The sequence below is a fragment of the Falco biarmicus genome, chromosome 11 (assembly GCF_023638135.1).
Source record: "Falco biarmicus isolate bFalBia1 chromosome 11, bFalBia1.pri, whole genome shotgun sequence".
Lineage (NCBI taxonomy): Eukaryota > Metazoa > Chordata > Aves > Falconiformes > Falconidae > Falco > Falco biarmicus.
In genome coordinates, this window is record NC_079298.1 from 1,592,164 (window position 1) to 1,611,774 (window position 19,611).

Here is a 19,611-nt window from a genome sequence, read left to right on the forward strand (position 1 = left end):
AGCGACCCGCTCGCCTGGCTCGACAGCATCCTGGAGCTCCCTGAAGTTCTCAGCGGCTCCTGCTTGACCACCCTCCTCAACAAGCTCCCAGAGCTCTCACAGTATGTGGCAAAGGGTGGCTGCTCTAAGGAGCAATCGCTGGCGGCAGGGCTGGGGGACAGCGAGGACACCAACCATGGCGTCCCTGATGTCCCTGTCTTGACCACCACCTACAACAGGATCCCTGACCTCTTAGAGTGCATGATGGAGGGCAACTGTCCCAAGGACCAAGTGGTGGCCGCAATGCAGGAGGACACCAACCCCTCCTGGCAGAGGGTGGCAACATCCCCCCTGCTGGACGCCAAAGGCAAGCAGGGTGGGCTGGCAGCGGTCTTCCCCACCCGGCTGCCAGAGAGCCCCATGGAGCCCTCTCAGGAGGGTCCTATGGACACTTCAGAGGAGAGCCCCTTGAAGGGATGCTCAGAGGGTGCCCACAAGGGTCTCCCAGAGGGTCCTCAGCAGATCCTGCTGAATAGTCCCCTGGCCAGCCCCCCGACTGCACCCCAGCATCATCTGCCCCGCATGGCCCAGCTGGTGGAGGAGGTGCTGCGGAGGCAGCCCCCGGTCATTTTGACCCGCTTGCCACCACCACCGGGCATCTTCTCCTGCCGGGTGGTGCCCAGATCAGGCAAGGCTGCTGGTAAACAGGCCAAGCGCCCCACATTGGCTGACACCCTCGGGATGCCAGAGATGTCCCCATGGGGCAGCATGCCACCCAAGAAGAGGAAGAAGATGGTGGTGTGCCCGGTGGCAAAAAGCTCCAAAACCCTCTGGGAGGGGAAGCCACACAGGGATGCCACGGCAGTGGGCTGTAGTGGGGAGCAGGGGGGCAGCAGCAAGCAGAGGCCATCCAATAGCGACTACGTGCCCAGCAAGCGAGCCAGAACCCTGAGGAACACTGGGAGACAAGGTGCTCCACGCTGCTCCAGTCACCGTTGATATATTGATAGAGAAGGTGTGGAGCACAGATCCCTCTGACGTGTGACCTGCACCCACCCACTGCAGCCCCAGCCCTCTACCAGATCTGTCTTTCTTAATTCATTAAAGGTTTGATGTTCCTTGCACAGTGCCTCTGCCTGCGGTCATTCACGCAGCGGGAGATGAGGGTTAATGCAGCCCCTGCCACATGCAGAGATCTGACGCTCCACCTTCTCCTCTGTCGAGGTGACACCTCCACCGAGCTGACCCACTCTCTAAAGTATTTACAAATGAAGGGACTTCCCATCAAGGGAGGCAGCCTTGGCAGGGGTGAGAAACAAAGAGCAGGTAGCGAAAAGAGCACCGTTATCTAAGTTGCGCAGGAAGAAGACTTCCAATGAGGAAAGTTCTGGCTGCAAGAGAACACAAGCTGATCAGGTCTTGGGATCCACTGACATCAACAGAAAATGAGTTTAAAATAGGACAAAGATAATGGTGGCAGTGGGAGATGGGGACCTCTAACTGAAATAGTTCTGCCCCAAAGAGGCCAAAATCCCACTTGGGGAGCATGCGTAGTCCGTAAAACACTTCAGCAGTGCTACTGAGGATGCGTACGCGTTTGCATTAGAAGCCAGAAACCAGCCACCAAACCTGTGTATGACACATGACTATGCAACGTGCGGCGCTCTGAGAAAGGCCCCGAACCCCTTCTCAGTGTTCCAATTGGACCTAAAAACTTTGCACGCACTTTTTAATCGCTGCCCCCAAAGCGATTTCCCCACAAGGTCAGTAAGCAAGGCGGTGGCGGAGTGGCTCTCTCAGACCCCCTGCCAGCCCTGCCCTGGGTGCCGGTGCCTCTGGCCCTGCCCCAGCAGACGTTGCTGTGCTGATGGAGGGGCTCCCTCCCTCTCCACTGCATTTGCAAAGGGAATGGCTGGCTCACCCTTTGCTGCCCACGCAGCCAGCCCTCACCTTTAGCTGCTGTCATTCCCAGGGGCGCCAGCTCTCTCCCAGCACCCTCGCACCTTCTCCCTGCGACACTGCGAGAGAAGCATTCGCCAGGCACACGGGTGCCATCACTGCCCTGCGCAGCTGGGCACCCCAGACTGGCCCTGCCTGACTGCCTCCCTCACCAAGCACCTCCACCTCCACAGTCTCAAGCTCCATCCCTTTAGACGGAAAGGGGGTCACTTTATTTCGAAGTAACCGTTCCTCATGAGGAACACAGTCTCTTCAGGAGGCAAAATACTTCAATAGGACTTAGAAATAAAGCTGGGGCATCTGGGGGGCCACCTCATCACTACTCCAAACAATGTGTCCTTTGTGGAGAAAAACTGAGGAGCTAGACAGTTTCCAGAGGACAGCAAAACCTGACCTGCTGAGAGCTTAGGACAGTGCACATCATGTTCTTCTTCACACTTGGTGCACGTTTGACAAGCTGCGAGATGATGGTAAATTACTTCCTTCAGAGAGGACAGCAAGACACTGTTGCCAACTCAGCTTAGGGTTTTTTGGCTTTTTTCTCTGGTTGGCTAAGCAAAGAAACGGAGGCAGTTTCGAAGTGCGCAGAAGCACAGCTGCAGACATAATTCCTGCTGTCACACAGGCAGGAGGAGTGAACTTCATCCCTTTGGGTCCTTTTGAGAACACCAAGCACCCAGATTGTGCTGAAGGATGCTTTGTACATAGGGGACCCTCGGAGAGAAGCAAACATGTCCAGTTTTATTCCCTGGGAAAGTGTCCTGACACTGTCCTGCCTCTCAGGTGGCATAGGACAATTAAAATACAGGAACTTATTAGTAAGCATGGGCTAATTCCTGGCCCACTGTGATGCTAACAGTAGCCCACAAATCTCTCAACTAGTTTTGCTCAGCCTGTATTTATGACAGTTACATTGCTCTGTGTTGTGGGGGAAAGCAGATGACACAGCTTGCCCCTTTGATGCGCAGGGCTGCGTTTCAAAGGACTACGACAATCCCAGAAAAGCACAGCATAGAACAGCTTATATGTAATTAAGTATCACATCACGAAACATACTGCATGCATCTATCCATAAAAATGGGGTTTATGTAGGCACATGCAAAATGGGTCTGCTGCTCAAAACCCAGCAAATCCTGATTTTAAAAAATCATATACTGAAATGTAAGACGACATACGTTTGGATTTGTCTCTAAATCCCCATGTCGATGTAATTCCTTCACTGCCATCTGAAATCGTTCAGGTTAAGGCACTTTCCACGTCAAGCAAAGAAAGCTCAACTCAGAAGGGAAAGATCCTTCTTGATGGGACACATCATCTGTGACAACCAGACACCTTCCCTCTCGTTGAAACATAGCAGCAGAGTTAAAAGCAGTTTTAAATGCCAAGTGGAGAGGTGCAAAGTTTGAAAACTACAGGACATTCCCTTCCTAGCACAAAATAATCAACTTTTTCCCACTTCTCTGCAAACCTTAACCCCAGTGTTTTGTGTTTTTCACACTGCAGCACAGAAAGCCAGTACCCACAGCTGCACAAGGACTTCCAGTGCCAGTGTGCAAAGCATTGAGGAGTCTGGGCTCAGTCCTGGCAGTACAGGAGTGATCCACCTCAAATGCACTGCACAGTCTGCACCTGGGGGTATCACAGGCCAATAGTTAATCACTGCTTTTCCTCCCAGTAACAATAAAAAGAGAAAAAAAGAAAATCTCCTTACATCCATGGCTCTTCTTTACAGGCTAGAGGTTTATGGAAGTGATGACCCATTTCACCCAACATTCAAGACACCTTTTGAACAATTTTCAGAACTGTCCCCAAACCCCCAGATCTTACACAACAATCAGTTCAAAGAAAGTACAGAGGTCTCTGCGCTACTGGACACATGCAGGAACACTTGTGTTTACTGGACACCTTTGTAAAGGGAAAAGGCATTACACCAGCGTACCAGATCCTCGCCCAAAAGACTTTTCAAACCACCTGTTTGTTGATTCAGTCACTGCACTTCAACCCTTCCACCCACGACAACATCCTCTCAGGGGGCAGACTTGCCTGCTCTTGATCACAGAATCAGTCAGCAGAGTTCATACTGAACCAAGCTAAAAACTGGGCCCAATCTCTACGTTCATGGTTGGGATACACGGCTCCTATCACAGGGCTCACATGGCAGTCCCACCTGGGTTACGTATCTGAAGTTGCATTTCCCACGGGTCAAATATTCCTCTTCACATCTGCCTTGAAACTGAGGGCTCATGGTCAGCGAGAGAAGAGAGTTCCTTGCCTCCTGTGCAGTCAGGTCATGTTCCCCTGCTAAATGCAGCCTGCTCAGGCCTCCCATTTGTGTACAATCTGTTAAAAGAGTAAAATCAAGTCTGAAGGTTATTCATTTGCTTCCTTAAACATTCTACCATTTGCAGCATTCGGCCCCCAGAAGATGACTTCAGACATAGCAACTTCTCCAAGCAACCTGCTATAAAAGGCAGTTCAACAGAATCACCAACAGCCAGGTCTGTACCCTTGGGGAGACACTTTCAAAGCTCTTTGGAGGATCGCACTGGATCTGTGTGCTTTAGACCCCACTGCGTGGATTTACTGTTTTACTGGCAAAGGTTTTATGTACCACACGTGAACATCTTCAAAACACCTACTGTAATGGTCTCATGCATAAACAGACACAATGATCCTCTAATATCACACATGAAGAACTCAATGGATGCTCCCACCAAGGCAGTGGTTCCCTTCTGTAGCCACTGAACAAGCAAAAGGATGGATCAGAATGACATTATCAAGCTCTGAAGCAAAACTTCTGTCTTCCTTTAGCTGTAATTTAGAGCTTCATTGAGTGCTGAAGAGTGTCAGCCTGAAAGCTCTGAAGCATGAAGAGCTTGATCCTCTGTGCCAGAACCACACTGGCACTGGCCACACAAGCTGCCTGCGTACTCGCAGGGTCAGGGTCAGGGTCCGGGTCCGGGTCAGGGTCTGTACTGCCCTGCCACCGCAACACAGAAGTGAGGAAAGTGAAATGGAGATAGAAGTGTTCATTCTCCACGTAGTTGATGCTGGCAGCTTCTTGCCTCCAGCATTCCTGCACCTCAGGAGCCTGGGAAATGACAACAAACGTGAAGGTTCCTAAAAATAATTTGCCTAACACACCACAGCGTAGCACTTCCATATGCCCACACCACACTTCTGGCTCCCAGCTGCTCTCCTGTACTTCCCTTTAGCTACCTGGGAGGCACCTTTTCCATCTCCTCAGATCTCAGAACACCCAACTCATGGCTCTAGCATTCTTCCCCTTCCTCTCAACATCTTCCTGGTGGTCTCAGCTTTCTGCCCTCCAGATTAGGGCCTTATCATAACAGGACAAGGATAGCACTGGGGTTTTTTTCTGTAAGGAAGCCAAATACTTAAAACTCTTAATTAAAATATGAAAATTAAGAGGAAGGGAAAAGCCAAAATGACAGCCAAGTGGAAGTTTCATTTGGTGCTCAAACCACCTGAATACTTATGCTGCAGCTGCAGCCGAGAGCTGGCCCTTAGATGCCTGATCAGGATAAAGCCCCAAATCCTGCCACTAAGGTTTCAAATGACAAAATAACATCATCTAAGGGAAGGCAAAATGGATAAACACAAACATCGCCGTATGTTTACAGGGCCTTCACAGCACAGTGGTTCTCTGATGGCACCCAGAACTTAGCAGTATGAAGAATTACAAAGGTCAAGTGCTATTTATAAGCAATGCACCCTTAAATCAACACTAGTGACAAAAGAGCCAAGCACTTGACTTGCAGAACGGCAGATGATTCGTGACTTTCTCCACAGCTTCTACTACTGATGAAGCTTACAACCACCTCACCATTTGGGAACGACATCCGTTGCTAGTGTTGCTCTGGTTGGAAACTCAGCAGGCTGGCACGTTCATTCCTTCAGAGCCAGAAGGAATTTGTTATTACAGGAATTCTCATGCCACTGAACTGGCAGCAAGGTACACAAGCCTCTTAATCTCTTTTTATACTTCTACACTTGTGCCATAAAACCATTCTCCACTCTCCATCTCACTACCTCTCCAAGCAGAAAAGTCCCATCTGCCACACACTTGTCACAAACTTCGTAGGATATGACACAGGTTTCAAATACATCAGAAAGTATCAAATCAGAAACTTTAAAACATAAAAGAAAATTAAAAAAAGGTGGCAGTGGGAAATTATTTTCTACCTTTAGGTGTTAGGTTCACAAGCTGCTAGTAGTTAACATTAACGGCTCACTATTTCAAGGTCATGATGGCAACAGTTCTGCAATGTGTGGATATCAGCAAGAGAATTGCTGCCTTGCACCCGTTCAGGTGCTCCACCTATACCTTGTCACAGATTTGATTTTTTTTGATTTTTTTTTTTGTTTTGTTTTAAATGCTTATCAGGGTAGGATCTGCCTACCAAGACCAGATTTTAAGTGAAGTTACATTATGCTCCTCTTGATTTAAATACAGCAAGATAGCTCCACTGCTACATTCAGCCACAAGAACGTAAACACCTCCAGCTCCATAGTCACCCATACATTATTTTTGTAAGGAACAAATGACTAAACATGGAACAACACTATGAAAAAGCAAAAGAATGAAACAATCAGCATTTCCCTATTTGGACCAAAACCCGAACATCTCTAACAGCAGATAAGTCTGAATTAAAAATCAACCACATCCAGATCCCAAATGGGGTAGGGGTTATTGTATGCCACAGACCTGGACTTGACTGTTGAAGGAAATCACGCACTATGGAAAATTTGAGGTGGTTCTGCAGAAGTTTAACTAGAGCCTTGGCAACTTCACTTGGGACATGAAAGGTACGTGTGCTACAGTACCACCCACAATAAAGGAAACTAGTCTCACAGTTTGAGTTCAACACCACATCCGCAAACCAAATGAGGCTGCTACGTTTGAGGAAGACTGATGGAAACCTCACCTGCCATCCCAAAGTTATGCTACGGCATTTCTTCCCTTTTTGCCAATTTCCTCAGCCTTGGTACATCTTTTGCAGAATCTGAAGCAAGGGCCCACAGCTTCTTCCTGTTTCTAACAGTGAATGTCTGGGTTTCACACGTTGGTTTCTTGTGCGGCGCCAATAAGACCCAACACTTGCCTTCATAAATGCATCCGTACACTAGGCAAGAAAAGGAAAATTACCAGTCACGACACTGTACTGCCCACAGGGCAACAAAGTGCCCCACTCGTAAGAGGATTGAAGACAGTAAATTACCCTCAAATATCTTCATAAAGAAGCACAGTTTAATCATGTGCTTTTAATCTGACTACCGACACAATCTAACAAGAAGACACATTAAGGGAAGCAGAGCTGTAGTTAAAAAAGTGGGGCTTCTCTTTCCTCTCCTGAGGGTTTACCATCCAGAGCTGGCTGAAGTTCTGAACCTGTAAACCGCTCCCCCATGCTTGTATGCTCGCTCTGGGAAACAAAGACGGCCGTTTGAATTCTTTTGCAGGTACAATCTTTCTTTACTTTTGAGTTGGAATGAAATGAAAAGCTACCAGCAGTCCCACTTACCGCACCATAGAGACACACCTATGGTCCATGCACATGCCTGCCCAGAAACGCATGCAGAGGGAAACCATCCCTTGGGTATCAAACACAGAAACAGCACTGAAAACCTTGACTTCTGAGAGTCCCTGCAGCGTTCTCCCAGGTCAATACACAGCATGCTTGTGGCAGGCTCACCATGCGTGTGCGTCACTTGCTTTCATTTCCATCTTCATCTCTAACCTGGCACTTGCCACCTCCAGAATGCAGCATGCATAAAAGCAATTGCGTTTACTACAAGCACAGCACCGTGTGAACCTTCTGCACGAAGCCCGGTATTTAAAAAAATTGCTATAAAGAATAAAAATCTGCCGGCACCACTGACACACAGACACGCTGTGTTTTCTGAACAGGGCCGATACATTAAACCTGCAAACTAAGGACTGGGACAGCTTGCTCCTTGCCCCTCTTCTTTTGCCCTCAGGCTGGTGCAGGAGCTCCTTTCACCAGAGCAGGCACACCACAGACACAGCCTCACCGAGGGGAAGGGTGGGGAGGGGATAAGGGCAGAGGGGGAAAGGAAAGACCCACAGAAGCAGCTTTGCCGCCCACTGCCAAGGCCACAGCCTGCTCATCCTGTCCCCTCGCCCTGCCTGTGCTGGTCTGTGCCTCTGTCCCCCTTCCCGCCCCTCCGCTCCACTCCCTAGCCCTCTCTCCTGCTGCTGATCCTGCATTCTCTGCGGCACCCCCTGCCCCTCTATCTCTGTCCCGCTCCACCCCTCTGCCCAGTCCCTGTCCTTTCTCCATCCCTGCCCAGCCCCTCCTGCTCCCCCTGCCCCTCTGGCCGCCTCCTGTCCCTCTCCGGCCACCCCTCCGCCTTGACCCACCTCTCCCTGCCGCTTGGTGCCTCCCTTCCCCTCGTCCCTGTCCCACGGGGGCTCCGGGGCCGGGGCCTGTGCTTGGGCAGCCCTGGGAAGGGGCCATGGGGCCTACAGGGCCCGGGCTGGGGGCTGGTGTCCCCCCAGGGCCCAACTGCAGGGCAGCGATGTCCCATGGCCTGCTGGGAGAAGGCGTGCCCCGGGGCATGCTGGGAGCTGTAGGCCCGGGGCTGCCCCATGGCCAGGTTGGTCCCAGGGCATGCTGGGAGCTGTAGGCCCGGGGCTGCCCCATGGCCAGGTTGGTCCCAGGGCATGCTGGGAGCTGTAGGCCGGGGGCTGCCCCATGGCCATGTTGTTCCCAGGGCGTGCTGGCAGCTGTAGGCCTGGGGCCGCCCCATGGCCAGGTTGGTCCTGGGGCATGCTGGGAGCTGTAGGCCCAGGGCCACCCCATGGCCTGGTTGTTCCCGGGGCATGCTGGGAGCTGTAGGCCCGGGGCCGCCCCATGGCCAGGTTGTTCCCAGGGCATGCTGGGAGCTGTAGGCCCGGGGCCACCCCATGGCCAGGTTGTTCCCAGAGCATGCTGGGAGCTGTAGGCCCAGGGCCGCCCCATGGCCCGGTTGTTCCCAGAGCATGCTGGGAGCTGTAGGCCCGGGGCCGCCCCATGGCCAGGTTGTTCCCGGGGCATGCTGGGAGCTGCCATTTCCCACCCTCACCCTCCTGGCAGCCGTGTTGGGCTGGGCAGGCACAGCCTGTGCTGGGGCTGTGGCCCGGCTGAGGGGATCTGTGGCTGGCCGTGGGGCGAGGGATGCCCCTTGGGCTAGCACAGGGGTGTCTGCTGCCTGCTGGCTGCCCGGGGGTTCTGTGGGGGGGTTCCAGCCCCCTGCTGTGCCAGGCCCCGGGGCAGCTGGAGTCAGGCCTGGCCGGGGCAGCCCTGGGAGTGAGCTGAGAGCCAAGGAGGGAAAGAGGCGCCGGCAGGTGCCCCGGGCACCCCGACTCACAGAGCCCCCTGGAGCCGCCCCGGCGTCTGTAGGTCCTGCAGGAATAGGGCCAGCGTGTTTTTCTGCTGACTCTGACAGGGCTCTGGCTACACCTGTCCTGCTGAGGGACTGGGAACATGCAGCTGCCTGGGAGAGTCACCAGCCAGAGTATGAGTGCTCCAGCCTTGTTTCCCTTGCTAGAAAACACTTCATTTTTAAATACAGCCTCTCAGCGGCCAGATCCAGGCAGTCGGGATTGCTTCCTGTAGGGAGCAGCCTGGTGACTCGAGGCTGCTGCCTTCAGTGGCAGAGCTGGACACTTCTCCTCGCTGACAGGATTAAGTTATGAAGAATCACTCGGAGAGGCTGCAGCTAAAGCAGTGATTAACTCGACTTATTGAATAAGCTCAGTAAGGGGTGGCAGCTTTCTGAGGCACCTGGGCTATACCGATAGATGAGGGTAGTGGGGTAACGGTGCGTTGCCTTCAAGACCATACAGCACAGAGAAGAAATGAAGTTCTATAACCACACGTAGAGTACAGGTGCCCCAGGAAAGTTCAGCTGAAGTTCACCAGGTTGTTGACCACCAACAATCTCTAAAGACCCCAAGAAAGGCCCCCAGGAACAAAGTGACATGTGCAAGTGCCTTATGCATATGTAAATAATTTTGAGGAAGTAGTTAGTGCAAAGTACATCTTCCCATCTGAACATGCTCAGAAAGGACCCTGAGGGGCTGGATATTGAACGGTGGAGTGTGTTGATGGGTTGTAGCATGTTTTTTTTCCTTCTCACACAAAATTCATTTTGTTTTGTGGGTAAGCAAAACTGCATATTGCAATGTGTTTCCTTGATTGGTAGTTTTTGCATAACACGTGGGATCTCCAAACCTGCAAACCTGTTCTGCAAACGTGTTATGCAGTTTAAACCCTGGTGCCTGAAAATCCCAACAAGGACACATGCCTGGAATAAGGGTTCGCAAGTCTGGGGTGTACCATGGTTCTATTCCACGATTCACAACAAATCGTTCACGAACAATTCCTGAGCGCAGTGTTCTGATGGGGTGGGGGACTTATTCCGTGTTTCAACTCAGACAAATTTCAGTCACCAAACCCACTTTTTTTTCCCCTTTAAATTAGCCACCCACTCCTTTTCTATCACGTTCAGCCTTCTCTGCCGGCTTTCAAAGAAATCCAGCAGGTCTGTGATGACAAGGCATTGTCCCACATTCCCTTATCATTTTACCTAGAAGGGTTCCCAGAAATCAAACCTCTTCCACGTGCGGTGTCGCACACGGACCCCGTACGCTGCTGTGCCTGGCTGCGCACACAGCCCTGACGGCAGCTGCCAGCGCACAACCACGGAAGAGCAGCTCTGAGGCCCCAGCACAAGTCACCGCTGCCGGCCGTGGCCCAACCGCCTCACTGGCCGCCTGCGCCGCCGCCAGCCGGCCGGTCCCCGGTCCCCGCGCCCGCCGCCCCCACGCACCTTCCATGGTCTGGGTGTTGGTGACCTGCAGGTCGCAGTGGGTCGCCTCCAGCCTCTCGCGGCCCATGATCTGGTGCCTGAGGTCGCGCAGGGAGATGTGGGGGCCGTGAAAGGTGACCACATCGGAGTTCAGCCTGGAGGAGAACTTGTAGTGGACACACGACATGGCCGGGGCCAGGCGGTGCCCGCTCCGCGATGGCACCTCACGCAGCAGCTGGCCTCGCGGCCCCCACAGCAGGTCAGGGCCCACCGAGGGGCTGGGGCCAGCAGCGCGGGCTGAGCCCGCCGGCTCCTCCTCGCAGCCCCGGTGGGAGGACGATGGGGACAGGCCCTGGCTCGGCCTCCGCTCCCTCCTCGCACCAGCGCTGCCAGGCCAAGCTGCTCGCTATGGCAACCCAGGCGGCTCCGCATTGTGACAGAGGGGCTCAGGGGGCCACTCAGCGCCCCTGGGGGAGGGGCCTTCATCAGCCCCGCCTGGGCCGCCGGTGTCCCTGCTGTCCCCCAGCCTGTCACCGCCCCGTGCCCTGTCACCCCCCAGGGCTGCGGTGTCCCTGCTGTCACCCCCTGGGGCCTTCAACACCCAGTGTCACCTGTCAGCCCCTGTGCCTGTAGTGGCTCTCCCAACAGCCCTGGGCACATCACCGCCCCGTGCCCTGTCACCCCCCAGGCTGTCACGGCTTGCTGTCCCCTCCTGTCCCCCCTCAGGCTGTCACTGCCTGCTGTCCCCTCCTGTCATCCTCCATGCTGCCACTGCCTGCTGTCCCCTCCTGTCACCACGCAGGCTGTCATGGCCTGCTGTCCCCTCCTGTCACCCCCCACGCTGCCGCTGCCAGCTGTCCCCTCCTGTCACCCTCCAGGCTGCGACTGCCTGCTGTCCCCTCCTGTCACTCCCCAGGCTGCCACTGCCTGCTGTCCTCTCCTGTCACCCCCCATGCTGTCACAGCCTGCTGTCCCCTCCTGTCACCCTCCATGCTGCCACGGCCTGCTGTCCCCTCCTGTCACCCCCAGGCTGCCACTGCTTGCTGTTTCCTCCTGTCACACCCAGGCTGTCCCCAGCCACTGACCCTTCCCATCACCCCCAGGCTGTCCCAAACAGTTGTTCCCTCCTGTCACCCACCAGGCTGTCCCCACCAGCTGTCTCTCCCTTCACCCCCCAGGCCTGTTACTACCAGCTGTCCCCTCTTGTCACCCCCAGGCTGTCCCCACCTGCTGTCCCCTCCTGTCCCAAGGCAGCCTGGGGGAGATGCTGGGGCTCTGCCGAGTGGCACTTGGCTGCCTGCACCGCAGGGACAGCGCAGGAAGGGGACATCTCAGGGTGTCGCAGTGTTGTCCTTGTTGTACTCCTCCATGGTATTAATGATGGTTCCTTTTGTAACTGGCTTTTATTCACTCTGTCTGACGGGGCTTCCTCTGGTAGAACCAGTGCCAAGAGGAAAAAAGGGCGCAGTCCAGTCGCAACGGGCGCGGTGCACACTGTCATCTTTTGTAACGCTTCATAAAATAGCTTTTATTTAAATTCTGTATCTGCAGTATTTTTTCCAAAAATGTTCAGTTAAGGAAGACGAGAGAAAGGGTGAGTCCACTAGCACGAGCGGGGAGAGCCATGTGACCTTGACCTTGAGCGGGGATAACCACGTGACCTTGACCTAGAATGACAGCCCCGACTCTTCTCTCTGCCTCTTCTTGGATATGGTGCTGATCGTGGGTAGGAATGAGAGGGGGCATGACTAGATGATTGAGAGCAGCAGCGAGGGTGGGAAGGACCTGATCTTGACTTGCAGTAGGTATGCGAACTTCTAGAGCGAGAAGAACTGGCATAGGGAGACCTGGACCTTAAAAAACAAAACGCAACACAAAGGAAATGAATGAAGTTAATTCAAAACAGTCACTCACACCATTTTTTTTTCTCCCAAATTTGTTTGGGTTTGGGGTTTTTTCCTCTCCATACGCTTATGTCAAAGCTTCTTTCAGCTGCTGATATACTGCTGCTGCAAACCGAAGAGCATGGCGGCGTGTAAAGGTTTCTGCTTACGAGCCAGAACGGCTGCTGCTGTGGTAGTGTAAAAACACGCAGGAAGGGTAAGTCTGTTCCCACTCACTTCTATCGCATGGACTGCCCTAGCTATGGATGGATTTCAGGGGTGTCTACTGGTCTCTGCTGGTACATGGACATGCAGATGTCTCACTACCCAGCATCCACCTGCAGCGCAAATCACTCTTGTTGCCGTAAGATGCAAAACAAGTGAGTCTCAATGGCTACAGCGCAGTATCAACTGTCAGGAAAGCAGGGTTTAGCCTGGAGGCAGTAAAGCTCCATTTGAAAATGCCAGCTTAGTCTATTTAACTTCACTACGTATTTGGCAATTTGTACAGCATGCAAAATGCCCCACTTCTAGCCAGTGGTAGCCAAATTCTGCACATACCTCTAGCTCCAGCCAAGGCCGGTGACTGCATTTCAAGAAAAATCCTAGCTAAAAGCTTCTAAACTCAGTCTCCAGTAAGCTGACGGAATGCCACTACTCTGGGAAAGATACTGACAGCATTACTACAGAGAGCTCTTCAGATTCCTGCCCAAGGGCTTTTTAAGGACAGAAGACAGCAGCTATCTTTAGATTTTTCTTCACAAGTTATTCCACGTATGTTCATTCCTCCTCCAACTTAAGATTTCCTTACGCAAGTCTGATCTTTTAATTTGTAAGAAAAATTTAAGGATGTCAGCAGAATCTGAGCAAAAGGCGCCAGTTTGCAGTCCAGGTTGCAATCCGTCTGTGCGAGATTAGACGACAGAGGCAACAAAGGCAATTCCTCTCACATATCTCCTCCAAAGTGCTTTGAGGTAACAGTTACAGTCAGAGCACGGAGGCACAGGAATCCACACCTGTCCAGTTTCTAGCCTCCTCAGGGCTGTCAGGAGGCGAAGCATGTCACTACAGAGAAGCTTTGGCAAAAGAGACACCCGTTCCTTCTCAACTGCTGCCCAGTTATAACTATCAGTCACCTGTAATCCCTGCCATCTTTGAGCTAGTGACCTACATGTGGAGCTCCCATCACTGCTCGTCCCTTGAACCATCCAACCCACCTCAGGATAGAGAGGTGGACTGGAACTCCTCCTGATTCTTCTAGACAATCTGCTTCTCCGTTAGGGACATGCAACGCAATTACCTGGGAAATGAATGCCTGCGCTCCTCCTGAAACTCCTCACGTGCCACCAATTCCATAGAAGAAGTGTTTGTGAACACTTCGGGTCTGGGCTTTTTCTCTTCCCTGTTAAAATCAGTTTGACCATTATTACAATTATAGTTGGATATTTATTCCAAACAGACACCAAAATACAAAACACGGCCAAGATGAGAAAATGTTTACTGCATGTAATGCCAAACACGAACATCCTAGTCAAGCAAAACGAGTTTAGAATTCCCCCAGGATTCAGGGAAAGTTCTACAACTCCATTTGTCTTGCTTGAGTTTTGCACATTTACCATCTGCAATGAAAAGGTCTGCTGGATAAAACACGATGCCATTTTTGCTTCTGCCAGATGCACTTTAGTGTAACTGCAGTCCAAGGTGCTAACGAAATACCAAAGCGCAAACCCGTGCAACTTCCTGGAGCCAAACACTTACTCCTTTTGAAGTCTCCATTGTTCCCGTAAAACTCCTCCCTAGACAAGGGAGGCCAACGGCATCCTGGCTTCTGCCTGAAATACGGTGGCCAGCAGGACCAGGGAAGGGATTGTCCCTCTGTACTCAGCCCTGGTGAGGCTGCACCTCCAACACTGGGTTCGGTTTTGGGCCCCTCACTACAAGAAAGACACTGAGGTGCTGCAGTGTGTCCAGAGAAGAGCAACAAAGCTGCTGAAGGCTCTGGAGCACAAGTCCTGTGAGGAGCAGCTGAGGGAACTGGGGTTGGTTAACCTGGGGAAAAGGAGGCTGAGGGGAGACCTCACTGCTCCCTGCAACTACCTGAGAGGCAGCTGTAGTGAGGTGGGGGTCAGTCTCTTTTTTTCCCAGGTAACAATCGATAGGAGGAAAGGAAATGGCCTCAAGTTGCGCCACAGGAGCTTGAGATGGGATATTCGGGAAAATTCCTTCACCAAAAGGTTTGTCAAGCGTTGGAACAGGCTGCCCAAGGAAGCGGTTGGGTCACCATCCCTGGGTGTATTAAAAGAAATGTAGAGGTGGCGCTTAGGGACCTGCTGTAATGGCAGACTTTGTAGGTTTAGGTTAACTGCTGGACTCAATGATCTTAAAGGTCTTTTCCAACTAAACCTAAATGACCCTGTGATTCTATAAAGAAAGTGCTGGTGTCGCTGGGAGGGTATTTGAATGAGTCGCTGGCCGTGCTGTTGGCTGATGACATGTTTGCAGGAGCTGGGGGATATTCTGGAGCGGGGCGGGGGTATACCCAGCAGATGGAGGCTGACCAGGTGGAAACTGAGGAGGTAGTGGTGGTGGTGGTACCGCCAGCGGGAAAGGAAGCGCCTGGGGTGGGGGAGGATGCAAGGGAGGTGGAGGCACAGGTACAGAGGCTGCTGTTGATGATGGCAGTGTCGGGGCCTGAGTCCTCTGGGTACGTGTGCTACGTGGATGTCCTCCATTTGAACTCCCAGAGAAACCCAAACCCGCGTGTCACTGTCACACTCTGCCCTGATTTTAAAGAGGAATGTGAATGAAGCGGGAGCACGGTGGCGAGCCCTTCTTGTTCTCAACCTGAGCATTTTTCTGGCAGCTTCCTGTCCATTTGAGCCTACCCTCATTTCTGGATCCTCACACTTGCCTTCCACATCCTCACCCCAAGTAGTTGCCTCAGGCTTCTCCCCCTACATTCAGCTTTGTGACTGTGGGCAGAGGCTGCCCATGCTTAAAGGAGACTCCTATCTCCCAGGTGCCAGGTGCCCACGGCTCCTCTGCCACTCCTCGATACACCTCCTACTTCACACTTCCGAGCTTCAAAGTACTGCACAGATATTAACCAAGCTTCTCTCCAACTTCCTTTCAGTTCTTCCCCACAAACTTCCTAGGTTGTTGCCTCGTGATGATCTGTTTGGCCTGGTCTTGTCCCTGAACTGTTCTTTCCTTGCTTACTGAACCTGAGAATTTTAGGTATCTCTGGGACGGATTGCTGTGTTTTCTTTTGATTTATCTTTAAGATTTTATAAACACGATGCACACTTATAATCTATCCATAACAAATACATACCAAAAGGAAGAACTAACTGGTAGGGCAATAACAGCAAAAACAGATTCCTCTCTCTCCAACGGAGAGAAAGCAGCTTGGCTATTTGAGATGACTAGACTAAAGAAATTCAAAATGGTCATAAAAAACCAGCACTGACTCTTCCAACAATTTGCTCCATCACTAAGTCATTAAGAATCAAATGTTGGAGGCTGACTTCAATTGGGAAATCAGTTTCTTCAGCCCTATCCAGCCAGTAAGTAATTCGAAAGGGTGGCTTTGCACCTCATCCTGTCGTTGTGTTTAATTTTGATATATACTTACGGTTTCCTCCAAAAGCGTTTCTTTTTCAGAGTCTACTTTTGGGTCACATACTGGAGTTTTATTTGTAATCGTTTTACTGCAAGCACAGATCCCCTTTGTTAGAGCCAACTCAAGCTGAGCCACTTAAAAATGAATTGCCACTTGTATTCTCCACAGCTATCTGTGCATATGCATTTCATTATAAATCAGCTACTGTAGAAGTAATGTAGGTGTTACAGCCTGGTTTAACAGGTTACAAGTCGTCAGAGACTGAATTTCTGTGAAATACTTACAGTCCCCAGCCTGGTCTGCCACCTGCTGAGCGAACCGCACTGGCTCTCATCGGATGACCTTTTGGAGTGGGGAGAGGAAAAAGAAATAAATCCCATTCAGTTCATCTGAAGATAATTTTTTTAGAAGAAATTCTAAAGTTACGGTCACTCACCAGGTGTGGGTATTTTTTGCTCTTGGGGGCCCAGAAGACATGGTACTGCCGGTTGTCTTGCTACAGGAACCAGAAAGCCCTTGTGAATAAATGCAAACAGTTGGAAAATAAGCTCTAATAAATACTGTATTTCAAAAGCATATGTTGAAATAAAACTTAACAGACCGCTGACTGACAGAGAGGAAGATTTAGAAAGTTTGGTGGCAGTCACCTGAGCAGCAGGTGTCACAGTCACAAGTGGTCGTGCAGGCGGTGACGGCGGCTGTCGCTGCTGCTGCTGAATCTCCTTATGGAGCCCTGTTGTGTAGCCGGTTCCATTGTGGAAGTTGTTCACAGCCTAGAGGCAGAAGAACATGGACAAAAAGATCAAAGTGTCAGATTATGATGACAATAGATGAAGAAAAGCCTCCACAGGGTAAAATGACTTGTATAGTCCTGTACATGCTATCAAGCCTAGAGTAAAGCAGCACACAGAGATAGGAACACATCACATGAAACACTGCTATTAAGGACTGGTAGCTCAGAGTATCTGTAGTTAAAGGACTTCAGTGTTAACAGCGAATCTGAGAGGCAGGCAAGCATGTTTAGACAAAAGTTTGACCTGAGTTTGCCTGATTATCTCTAAAGAGTTGTCAGCTTCTGTAACAACAGACAATGCATTTGAAAAGTAAATGCAGCCTTATTCAGTTTATCCTTCTTTAAGGAGATGTCAATAATTTCCTCCCTTTCAGCTTTTTACAAACAGACTTTCCTTACAAACAGTTGATGAAAAAGTCACCACGTTACCTGGCGCAGGAAGTTGTTGGCAACTAAAGCGTCAGGAGAAACACCTGTCTGATGACACGCCGGGCAAGTATGTTCCTCCGATTCCAGTAAAGCTGTTCTAATACCTGTGTGTAATTAGAAGCGTCAAAATAGGTTTCAGCCAAAGTAGGGAAATCTTTGGGGTTCTCATCAATTATAAGAACACACAGACGATTAATGGCTGGATATGGTCTTGAATGGAGAGCATGAAGCTATAAATGTTCATTAGTGTAAAAAATGCCCAGTATGCAGCAAATCGCTATACAGTTTTGACATTTCCCTGTTGTAACAGCTGAAGACCATAGAGTGGGCTGTGTCCTGATGTTTGGACTAGTCTTTTTTCTACTACCGAGTACAGCAAGAAGCCACCAACATCAAGGCTAATGAACAAAGCACATCTCAAAAAGCCATGAGTCGGTTCGAGTTTTGAAGGTTTAACCAACTCCTGTGGCAAAGAATGTAGATTAAATGCCCGACTGCCTGTTTGTGGCGGACCAGAGTCAGTCACCAGAGCTGGCTCTATAGTTGTGTATGAGAGAAAGAGCTGTGGACAAACTACGTGCATTCCATATCTAATACTGTATTCACCTGCACAATTATGCACTCTTCTCGTACTCGACCTTCCGCATGTGAAGAAGATTTGACTAGATACACAGAAAGGGAAAAAAGCTCTTTGGCCTTTGGGGTTTTTTTTTTCCCCCCCATTACGGAGAAGAGGCCTTTCCTACTCCGGGCGTACTGAAGTATGAAATAGACCTGGTAGCACAGGTGATCTCCTATTCCTGCTTTCAGAAGATCTGATGTGGTGTTTTGGATTAAAAAACACGGGAGGGGAGTTTACTCCTTACATTACATTACGCACTTACATTCGTCACAATAACTTGCTCCACAGCATGGAATAAGCGCTGCGTCCGTCACTGGATCTTTACAAATGGGACATAACAACTCGTTTGGAACAGGCCTGTCTGCGGAGGAGGAGGAGGGCTCCTCTGGTAAAAAGGGTGGCTTTTCCTTTTTCTCTCTAGCATAAGCTTCCCTGGAGGGCAGGTGGGGAAGGAAAAAGAAAAAAGTGAAAGATGGGAAAGGAAAAATTTTCCAAGCTTTGGATTTTATCAAACAAAGGTAATAGATGGAAGTCTTCTCACTCCACATTGGCTTTCTACAACGTAGGCATTTACGCTAAATGACTTCTCTAGAGCCACACTATCAGAAGAAGAAGGAGGGGGGAACATTTTTCCTTCTGCAGAACTCTCCCATCCGTTGGATCAACTACGAAATGAGCTCAGACTAGAAAAATAATTGCTTGACAGCTAGAGAGCAGGGGAAAGGAATCCCACCTCTCCTTTGCCAGAGGGTAAGTGCAAATTGCTGGATCAGGGTAAAGTTCGTCCCCAAGTAATTTCATTTTGTAAATGAAAGAAGTCTGTGCTACAGCTTCTACAACAGGAGATCCATGACAGAAAAAGGGAAGTGCTACCGAGTGCACTTTCCAACAGCCACTCCTGTCAGCACACAGCAGTAATTTCTTAGTTTATAGCAACAGGAACACTTCAGCCCGTTTCACACATGAGATTTGTTAAAAGTCAGAGGAGGAGGAAATCTCAGTCCAAGGGCTATTTGTTAAATTTTGCAAGAAGCCTTTGAAACATAAACCAGAAGCAAAATGAGCATTCAGAGAGAATGATGCCAGCTGGAAACACTACTGAAATGCCTTGCAGAAATACAGGTTCTTAGCATACCCCAAGGTCAGCCAGCTTCCCGGGGCATGAACAGTAGGACTACTCTATTTCAATATGGGCAAGTATTGCAGATTTTAAGGTTAAGATACGACGGTAGTGCTTCCTCCCTCGTAATTAGAGGCTGGCCACCTCGGCTGCATTGCCACTCAGACATTTACGCATGGTTGCTCTCATTCGCATTTTGGTCGGTCCGATTAATTCCATACTTACGCATTAATAGTTGGTATTGCGTATTTCCCAGCCTTTGTCAGCATGGCACCTTTTGTGTTGGGATCCTTCACCTCCACCAGGAAACTCCTTGGAATTCCGGTGCTCCTTTTAATTCTGCAAACAGGCTCCACATTTTTGTCC

The 19,611-nt window shown here is 50.7% G+C and overlaps 2 long non-coding RNA genes across 4 annotated transcripts; both read right to left on the reverse strand.

The window, feature by feature from the left end:
• Positions 1 to 1,179: 1,179 nt before the first annotated feature.
• On the reverse strand, positions 1,180 to 8,481 carry LOC130157012 (uncharacterized). 2 transcript variants are annotated; one of them, XR_008824679.1, is made up of 4 exons: positions 8,345 to 8,479; positions 6,888 to 7,085; positions 4,106 to 4,278; positions 1,180 to 1,370 (listed from the first exon to the last, which is right to left on the reverse strand). It is a non-coding gene; the product is annotated as an uncharacterized LOC130157012 (long non-coding RNA). The 2 variants fall into 2 exon arrangements; XR_008824678.1 differs by lacking the exon at positions 1,180 to 1,370 and having other exon boundaries at positions 3,274 to 4,278; positions 8,345 to 8,481.
• Positions 8,482 to 16,915: 8,434 nt separating this feature from the next.
• LOC130157013 (uncharacterized) lies at positions 16,916 to 18,428 on the reverse strand. 2 transcript variants are annotated; one of them, XR_008824680.1, is made up of 3 exons: positions 18,388 to 18,428; positions 17,504 to 17,607; positions 16,916 to 17,054 (listed from the first exon to the last, which is right to left on the reverse strand). It is a non-coding gene; the product is annotated as an uncharacterized LOC130157013 (long non-coding RNA). The 2 variants fall into 2 exon arrangements; XR_008824681.1 differs by having other exon boundaries at positions 16,932 to 17,014.
• Positions 18,429 to 19,611: the final 1,183 nt, after the last annotated feature.